Source organism: Nicotiana tabacum, chromosome 1 (assembly GCF_000715075.1).
Source record: "Nicotiana tabacum cultivar K326 chromosome 1, ASM71507v2, whole genome shotgun sequence".
NCBI classification, from domain to species: Eukaryota; Viridiplantae; Streptophyta; class Magnoliopsida; order Solanales; family Solanaceae; genus Nicotiana; species Nicotiana tabacum.
Window position 1 is genome coordinate 74,121,479 of NC_134080.1, and position 10,427 is coordinate 74,131,905.

The 10,427-nt window shown below is 42.0% G+C and overlaps 1 long non-coding RNA gene across 1 annotated transcript; it reads right to left on the bottom strand.

Annotated features, from left to right (window-relative positions):
* Positions 1-312: 312 nt before the first annotated feature.
* LOC107811728 (uncharacterized) lies at positions 313-1,188 on the bottom strand. The gene is made up of 2 exons (XR_012709398.1): positions 875-1,188; positions 313-597 (listed from the first exon to the last, which is right to left on the bottom strand). It is a non-coding gene; the product is annotated as an uncharacterized LOC107811728 (long non-coding RNA).
* Positions 1,189-10,427: the final 9,239 nt, after the last annotated feature.

Below are 10,427 nucleotides of genomic sequence, written 5' to 3' on the forward strand. Positions count from 1 at the left end.
GACATATGTTGGTTTAGTTGAACCCATTGATTGTATGCTTCTTTCCTCATTGCTTTGGAATTTCAAGGACGTACGAGGTTCATAGCTGAATTACTAAAAACTTGTTTTGGCTGTAATATAGGACGGAAAAATATTAGTCGCATTTAATGTCGCATGTATGCAAATTAAAATATTTATTTATAGATGAAATAGGCGAAGCTAACTTGCCAGCCAAAAGCGTGTAATCGAGGATTCGTAAAACAACAAGGTGTCTTTGTTGAATTCCTATTGGTTGTATAACATAACCATAAAACGGAGAAGAAGTAGGTGGTAGATAACTTGAAGTTTTCCAATTAGTAACTGATCGGAGATAATTGAAGGAAACATTAGAAAAAGAGGAAAATGACAGAAAGGGAGTAAACAAATACAGCACTAATCAAACTCTTCACTTTCACCTGAATTGCCAACTACAAAGAACCATTTATTTATTTGGTAAAAGATTGGGAAAAAAAAAAGTGAGACCACATCCAATAGCACACATTGTGGTAAATACATATTTCTAAGCCCTACAAACGTTTCCGCAATTGCCAAAGCATTTATCCAGATCTGCACCCGCATCTGCCAAATAAAAAAAGAATTAAATAAAATTCCACTACACTGAATGGTTTAAAAGAATATTTCTTTAATCAATAAATTCATATAATTGTAATTGATTAATAAAATAAAATTTAAACTTTAACTCAATCTCGAAAGCTAGTTAATGATATAACCTATAACGAGATAACGATATTTTTCACTATTTCACACACTCTCAACCAATGTGGGACTCTAACGAAAACAAATATGTGTAAATTAAAGTAGAGGGTGAATCATAAACGAAAATGAAAATTTATACCAGAGCGAGTGGGAACACAGAGCTCTAAAGAACAACCAATCTTGCAGTAGTTTTGGTATTCAGCAGCAGAACGAGGAATGCACTTGCTTAAACACTGCACATAACAAGGATTATTGCTGTTTGGTGTTACACCAGCTTGAAAGCTCAAAATAATACATTGATTGTAACAGCCACCCCAACAAGCATAAGGGTTATCTGCACTAACATTATGCACTTGTTTTCCTACTACAATCAACACTATCAAAAGGGTAACAAAAACACTAATTCTCTCCATTGCCACTTTGATCAACTTTTCTTTGTTTGATTTTGGGCATGATTGGGAAAGGTGCAGAAGTGAGATATATGTATAGGTGGAAAGGCCAACTAATTCGGTGCCTATTTATTCATAGGGTATTTATTGCATTGGTCACTTGCATTTTATTTCTCTTTTCAATGGGGAACCAACTCTTTAGACATCTCGACATGTTAATAGTGTTGGAGACAACTTTTCTTTTTTCTGCACTCGAGGTTTACGCGTAAAAACCTCGAGCTCATGCAATGAACTTGCTACTCTATTTCAAGTACAGTAGTAGTTGCAGCACTATTATTTGCTTGCTCCCACCTTCATTTGGATTTTTAGGTGACACAATTAATTAATTTCATTATATAGACGAAGCAGGAGTGCTTCTGTAACCGACCTTTACTGAAATTATATTTTTGCTATAAAGTCGGCTTGTTCGTTATTTATATGAGTTAATATATTTAATTTTTAAACAACGCCTCGTATCATTAGGAATATCATTATATCTTATAAGGAGTATATAAAAAAAATTCATATTAATTTTTATTGTAGGACTTTATTTGCACACCCAATATTTTTTACACACAATCAAATTTAGTCATTCATCAGACAATCTTATTTACCTCAAAAATTAATGCGAGTAACAATTAAATTTGATTTGCGATTTTAAAGATATGTGATTTAGTTCAATACCAATTAATAATCAAGGAGTATAGTATAAATGAAAGAAATGAGTAAATCAAACCAGTGTTGCTAGGCAGTATCGACCTCGAGCCAAAGTAACCTCGAGATGGACCAAGAACAATAAAGCAAGAATAATAAAGCTAAATGACAATTCTGATGAACAATGAGGGAAAAAGTAAGAGAGTATATTCTTTGCAATGATTAGATGGTGTTTACAAATGATTGAGGTCCCCTTTATATAATAGGGGAACCCTAAATAAGGTACATTTCTATTTACAGTAAAGAATTTTATTGGGACAACTGTCTAAACGCCTAGTACGGATTCATACGAATCCACTCCGGGATTTATACCATAATCTTGGGGACGTGGCAGGAATCTCGCCTATTCTGTTACGAACCTGTAACGGCATTATCTCGGGGTTGAGCATACTCGTCTTCGATATTCATCGCTCATTTCGATCTTCGAGCATCGCACTCTGTCTTCGAGCTTGAGTCTGGTCCATCGAGCTCGAACTCAACCTTACCTGAACTCGGGCTTAAGGCGACCCCTCGAGCCCAGAAAATCAGGCGTACCTGATTTCGACCGTATACAGATAGTCTCCATATTTTAGAATATAATGATAAGAAACGATTTGAACCTCGATTTTCCGGAGTCTCTGACGATGACGTCATTCCCATGATGTAGGCGCTCGAAGTGACCAAAACGTCTCGTTGGTTCGCTTTCCCAAACTATTAAATGCATGCCAATAATGGTCAGCCACTAGCGCTGTCGAACCGTCACTGCTCATCTATAAATACGGGGCTCCTTCTTTGAATTAAAAACTTTACTTCTTCATTACTTTTACTCTGATCACCTTTTCTCTTCATCTCTTTCTCTCATCATCCGCTTACACCGCTCCTTTAAGTGCCGGAAAAATGCTGAATTCCTAGAAAACACCACGCTCCGCTACCTTCTGTATCTCTTAGCTCAAAACTATGGCCAAAACTTCTAAAACAGTCCCCCAGAAAGAGAAAACATCATCTTTTTCTTCTTCCCGGCCTGCAAAACTGGTGGCGCCGGCCCTTCACTAAATCACTCCCGGCCCCTGTGTGATAAAGATGAATTTCAATATTGAAAATCCCCCCAAAATCCCAGGCCGATGCGAACACGTATCTCGATATATCGGCTCGATATCGAGGAAGCACCTTAAGGCCATGAAGAAGGACTGCGGTTGGGGAGACGAGGTTGTGGTATAGATCCCCGACCCCGAGGAAAGTATCACGACTTACGTGGAGGGGTTCTTAAGTGTTTATACTTACCCCTTCACACTGGGTCCCCTCGATCGGGTAGTGATTGATTTATGCAAAAGGTACGAGGTTACCCTCGTCCAGATCCATCAGTTTGGCATATCGTGATTATGCTGCGTTATTTCTCCAACAAGGCCGAGGGATTGGAGTTTACTCTCAACCATCTCATTCGGTTGTATCGGCCTCATCTGTTTTGAGGGCTTATCAAGATTCAACGTCAATCAAAAAAAGCCTTCTTCGCTAGTAATGACGAAGATAAAGATCGAGGCTAGATGAGCCGGTTTATTAGAGTGAGGACCTTGGATGTCATCCCTAGGGGAAAAATTCCATTCCCGGAGAGATGGAACTTTAATCGTAAGTGAAGTCCTTTTTCCAAATACCTATTCATATTCCGCTTTCGTGTTTCGTAATGCCTTTACCTTTTCAGCAGATGTTGCTTGAATACCCCACGCGGTCCCCGACCTCGAGGGATGGGTCCAAAAGTTAGCTGCAACCTCCTCGTACGATGAACACAAATGGCGCGAATTATCGAGGGGCAAATGGAAGGCCAAACATCATGGTATGTTATCTTCCCGGGTTTTTGATACTTTTCATTTATTGGTTATGCCACCTCACTTATGCTTGTTTGTGCAGGCATCAGAGATGTCTCCGAAATGAGGCCAGCCCCGCCCGGAGAAGAGACCAAGTCCTCGATTCCGAAATTGGGGAAAGACAACAAAAGAAAGAGGGCTTCGAAGCTCGAAGACGAGAGGTCCCCTACTCGAAAGCCAAGGAGGAAGTTTATCCATATGGACTTGTATCCAGCCATCCAACATCTGGAAGATGAAGCGAACAAAGGAGAAGAGTTGGCGCTGATACCCCGAACTAGGAAACCAGTCGAGTCTGCCAAGTTCTCCAAACCTGAGACCTTGCCTCATGGTGAAGGAACTCCGAAGAAAGACTCGGGCAAAGCCCTCAAATCCCCCGAGATCAAGATCATTCCCCCTCCTTCAACAAGTACGTCGGAGGAGACAAGGGCTGAGAGGGCCGAAGCTAATCAAAGCGCCCCGAGTGAGGAGCTCGGGGTCGTGAAAATGGGTCACTCACCTTTTCTACCATCTTACTCTGAGGAGGCGATAAAGGATGCTCGGGCTCCATGAACGCCCGACCCGAGCAAGGTTCTCGAAGAAGATCCTTTTTGGGATTGTTTCACCGGAGTTGACGATGTTGTCGACCTTAATGATGCATCCACCCTCTTCGAAGAGGCTCAACGTCTCTTCTCTCGGGTAAACACTAACTTTTATTATTGTAATTTTCTTTTTTCTCTCTTTCTTTTGACTAACATGTATTTGTTTTATATGTAGGCCATCATCAAGTTCAGGGCCGAGATAAGCCAATGTGAGGCCGAGCTTAGGAAGGCTTCGGATGAAGAGAAGGCCTGAGGCTCCTCTATATCCAAAAGGAGGAAGAGCTCAAGGACCTTCGAGCTGACCTGCCCAAAACTCGAAAAAACTAGGCCGAGCTAGACAAGCAGGTAACTATGATTTTAACAGAGTATGGTCTTCTTGGCCTTACTGCAGAGGCTAACACTTTGATCTCAGTTGCAGCAAAAGTTGGAGATGATTAGGCAGCTCTGGGTCGAGGTCGATCAAGTTAAGGCTGACTACCACCGATGGAAAGAGAACATGGATCGGCTCATTGCTGAAAAGAAGATGCTCTAGCCCAACTGGCCTCAGCTGAGACTCAGCTTCGAGGTATTAAGGTGAAGAATCTGGCCCAGGTCAAGAAAATCGAGGAGCTAGAGGCAAAACTTGCCAAAGTCGGGGCCGAAGTTGCAGATGTCAAGGCTGAAGTTGAGAAGACGAAAGCTACGACTGATAAGACTATTGTCGTATACTTAACGGATGCCGAGGCTATAAGCGGAGCTAAGAGAGGCCTCCGACTGGAAAAACCGGAGTAATGATTTGGCCAAGTGCCAAGCCTGGAGGGAGACCCTCGAAGAAATCCACGCCCGAGGATTCGACCTCACTGAAGAAATAGCCCAAGCAAAGGCACTGGAAACCGATTCCAGGTTTCTCGTTTCTTCTGATGATGAAGATGTTGTTAGTGGTTCTAAGGGCGTAGAGATGGAGATGGAGTCCCCGAGGAGGAGATTCCCAAAGATGTGGCTCTTGAGGATGCAGCTCCCGAAGATGTGGTTCTCGAGGATGTGGCCCCCAAAGTAGATTAGGTTTTTGGCCTTTCGTTCTTGTTTTTTTTAAGGGCCCCTCGTGGGTGTTGTAAATATCTTTTGTAAATATCTTCTATAAATATAAAGAATTCCTTTGCTTCATCTCTGATTCCGCATTGTCTTTATTTTGTGAAAAAGAAATTTGATAACTTCAACGATCAAGTGAACATTGGCTCGGATTCTTAATATAACAACCCTTAGGTTTTTTAGTGATCAATGGGCGATCTTCGAACTTATAATAGAATACCTCTTAAGGTTTTTTTAGCCCTCGAGCTATGCTTAAATCGATTTGGTGCGAGCTCGGGATGATGGGATTTTTGAGTCTGAGTTGAGTGAGAATAAGGTCTCGAACTCTACATGCTTCGGCTCTTAAGCTCTTTTATGCCATTAGGCTCTTCTAGGTCGGCCCTTAGGCTCTTTAAGTTGGGCCAATTCGGCCTCTAGGACGGCTATAATTTTTCCCTCTTTTCGGCTAAAAGACTTAGTGAAAATTTTTCTATGCCTTAGCATGTGTTTTTTGTACCCGTTGGATTTTTCAGAGGTTCGACCGATCGGAACCTTATTTGTAATTTTGTTTGTGTAACGATAATTGAATGCCTCTTGAGGCTCTTTCGAAGGCTAATGTTATCGAAGCCTTTAAATTGTTCGAGGGCTGATTTTATCAAAGCCCTTTAGCATTTGCTTTTGCCGTGGGTAGCCTGATTTAACTAGTTTTTTCAAATGTGTTTGAAGGCCTTTAATTTATGGCGGAAGTCGCATGTCTCTGAGCTGCATTATTTCGGCTATGGCCTTTTTGTATGACTGTAGTCTTTAATATGGTCGTAGCCTTCGGGTATGTCTCTTGGACTTGTTTCACGATAACCTTTCGAACTTGTTCGAAAGGTTAGTCCTCGAGTATGATGTCCTTGGCCTTTATATCGAGGGGATGCCTCTTTGAGGTCTTATGAATTTGAGTTTTCGATGACTCGGATGTGCTAACTGTCGACGACAGTCCTCGAGTATTCGGGGTGTATTTGCATTCTGACCATTGAGCCATTTTTCATAGAATTATAAATATGAAGCTCGTATAATAGTAGACTTCTTCAAGACACAAAGTGTTTTGATATAGAAAGAATGCTTCTTTGAATACCCGATACACGCGTATATATTTTGCCGTCGGGGCTCGACTATTCTACATGGACACAGTTCATCTGACCGTTTGGTCCATTACAAAGTTTTCCTATCGAGGCCCTCTTTGGCGTGAAGTATTTTCCTCGAAAATATAATCTCCGAGGGAGATACCCCCCAGTATTCGAGGTTGATTGAAAAGAAGCCTTGGATACTGTTGAGTTCTCCTTAGGTAGCACATAGTTGTTGCCTCGTTAAAAACCTTGCTGGTGAAACCCATTTGGGAAAAAATCTGATCTAAGGGAAAAAGAGTGCAACGCGTGCTTTAAAACCCAAGGTCTTCGGGTGGAAAGGTTCCCTCAGCATCGATCGAACACCTGCGATGAGTTAGCCTTAAATTTAAATGAAAAAAGGAGAAAATTATACCTTAGCAGTAATATCATTTGAGTAATGATACATTCCAATTGTTTGATAATTGCTCGCCTTATCATGCCAAGTTTGTAAGATGCTTTGCCGACAAATCCGATGACTCGGTACGGTCCTCCCCAATTCGGGTCTAGTTTCCCTTCATTCGAGTCTCGAGTATTGAGGGTGACTTTCCGTAGAACTAAGTTCCCGATTCTGAAATATCGAAGGTTGGTCCTTCTATTATAGTATCTCTCGACTCTTTGCTTCTGTGCGGTCATCTAAACAAGTGTTGCTTCTCATTTTTCATCCAATAGCTCGAGGCTAGTATTCATAGCCTCGTGATTTGACTCCTCCGATGCATGCCAAAACCTGGCGCTGGGTTCTCTGACTTCGATCAGGATTAAGGCCTCAGAGCCGTATACTAAGGAGAACGGAGTAGCCCCCGTACTGGACTTCGATGTCGTTCGATATGCCCAAAGGACCTCGGGTAGAACTTCTCTCCATTTTCCTTTTGCATCGTCCAACCTTTTCTTTAGGTTTTGAATGATAGTTTTGTTTGTTGACTCGGCCTGTCCGTTCCTGGTTGGATGATATGGTGTTGATAAAATCCTTTTTATTTTGTATGCTTCGAGGAACTCCGTTACCTTACTGCCGATGAATTGCTTGCCATTGTCTCACATGATTTCGGCGGGTATCCCGAACCAACACACGATGTTGTCCCAAATGAAGTCGATAACTTCTTTTTCTTTGACCTTCTCGAAGGCTTGTGCTTCCACCCACTTGGAAAAGTAGTCAGTCATAAACAAAATGAATTTAGCTTTACCTGGTTCCATTGGTAGAGGGCCGACTATGTCTATTCCCTATTTCATGAAAGGCCACGGGGACATGACTGAGTTTAGTCGCTCTCCGGGATGATGAATCATTGGTGTGAACCTTTGACATTTATCACACTTTTTAACAAACTCCTTAGTGACCTTTTTCATGCTATCCTAGTACTACCCTGGTCTAATATCTTTCCGAACCAAAGACTCGGCGCCAGAGTGATTCCCACAAATACCTTCATGGATTTTTCGTAGAACATAATCGGTGTCCCCTGGCCCTAAACATACGGCTAATGGTCCATCAAACGTCCTTCTGTACAATGTTCCATCTTCATCTAATTTAAACCTAGCAGCCTTGGTTCGTAAAGCCCTTGACTCTTTGAGGTCCGATGGGAGTTTTCCATTTTTCAAATATTCGATATACTTATTCCTCCAATCCCAAGTCAAACTTGTAGAATTTATCTCGGCATGACTCTATTTAATCACAAACTTCAATAAATGGACGACAGTCCCCGAGACGATATCATTTTCTTCAACCGATGACCCCAAATTAGCAAGTGCATTGGCCTCACTATTATGTTCTCGAGGTACATGATCTAGAGTCCACTCCTTGAAGCGGTGCAAAGTTACCTACAGCTTATCCAAGTACCATTGCATCCTATCCTCTCAAACTTCAAAACTTCTGTTTACTTGATTAACCACCAACAGTGAATCTCACTTGGCTTCAATGACTTCTGCCCCCAAGCTTTTAGCTAGCTCGAGAACTGCAATCATGGCTTCATACTCAGCCTCATTATTAGTCAACCTAGAAGTTTTGATAGATTGTCTAATGGTACTATCTGTAGGTGGCTTCAAAATGATGGCAAGCCCGAGCCCTTTCTCATTCGAGGCACCGTCCGTGAAAAGGGTCCATACCTCCGATGATGTACCTGATCTTAGCAAGAGTTCTTTCTCCACTTTGGGTACGAGGGTTGGCGTAAAATCATCCACGAAGTCAACTAGGATTTGAGACTTGATGGCCTTACGGGGCTGATACTCGATATCGTACCCGCCAATTTTGATGGCCCATTTGGCCAACCGGCCCGATAGTTCGGGCTTATATAAAACATGTCGAAGGGGGTAAGTGGTTAACACACATATGGGATGACACTGAAAATATGGCTTTAGCTGTCTAGATGCGCTTATCAATGCAAGTGCTAATTTTTCTAAGTGAGGGTATCTAGTTTCAGCATCTCTTAGAGTTCGGCTTACATAATAAATAGGGAATTCGTACCTTGCTCTTCTCGAACTAGTATGCCACTTACCGTTAGCTCGGACACTACCAAATACAAGTAAAGCTTTTCATCTACCTTTGGGGTGTGAAGCAAAGGCGGGCTCGATAAGTATCGTTTCAATTCTTCTAAGGCTTGTTGGCACTCCAGGGTCCACGCGAAATCCTTTTTCTTTTTAGCAAGGAAAAGATTCTATGACTTCAATCCGATGACTCGAAATGAATCGACCCAAGGCGGCTATTCGTCCTGTTAGCCTTTGCACGGCCTTCACACTATCCACGATTGTGATATCCTGGATGAACTTGATCTTGTCAAGGTTGAGTTTGATACCTCGATTTGATACTATGAAGCCAAGGAACATATCCGAGCCGACTCCGAAGGCACATTTTTTCGGGTTAAGCTTTATGTTGTACTTCTTCAAGATTTTGAATGTTTCCTGCAAATGAGTTAAATGGTCCTCTGCACGGAGGGACCTAACCAACATATCATCAATGTAAACTTCTATTGATTTACCTATATGTTCCTCGAACATTTTGTTAACTAGGCATTGGTATGTAGCTCCTGCATTTTTTAGCCCAAAGGGCATTATGTTGTAACAATAAGTTCCAAACTTAGTGATAAATGAAGTCTTTTCCTAGTCCCCCGGTTTCATATGAATCTGATTGTACCTGAAGTAGGCATCGAGAAAGGTAAGAATCTCGTGTCCGACCGTGGCATCGATCATGCGATCGATGTTGGGCAGTGGGAAAGAGTCTTTAGGGCATGATTTGTTTTAATCCTTATAATCTACGCACATTCTAAGTTTGTTTCCCTTTTTAGGAACTACGACTACGTTGGCTAACCACTCGGGGTATTTTACCTCCCGAATAGACCTATTTTAAGAAGTTTGGTTACCTTATCCTTTATTAACGCATGTTTTCCCTCGGACTAGAGCCTCCTTTTTTGCTTCACTGGTTTGAACCGGGGGTCGATGCTTAGCTAATGTGTTGTTATTTCCGGCAGGATCCCTGTCGTGTCTAAATAGGACCAAGCAAAGCAATCCATATTATCAATAAAAATTAAATGAGTTTTTTCCTGAGTTTGGGGTTAACCCCGTTCCCAGGTATACCTTTTTCTCGGGCATGTACTCGATCAGTATGACCTGTTCCAGCTCCTCGACCTTCGACTTGGTTGTGTCTGACTCTTCAGGAATTACGAAAGTTCAAGGAGTAAGAAAATACTCTTCATCTTCGATTACTTGTTCCTCTAACTCGATCGGGGTTGGGATCGGTGATTGCTATTTGGATGTATGCTTATCTTTGGTGCTTGACTTTTTCGAAGTCGAAGGCACTGGTACCGGTATCACCTCTTTGACTGCAAACATCTCCTTTGCAGCGTGTTGTTCTCCCTAAACAGTTTCACACCATCCTCTGTTGGGAACTTCATCATTTGATGAAGGGTTGAAGGTACTGCCCTCATGTTGTGGATCCATGGCCTCCCGAGGAGC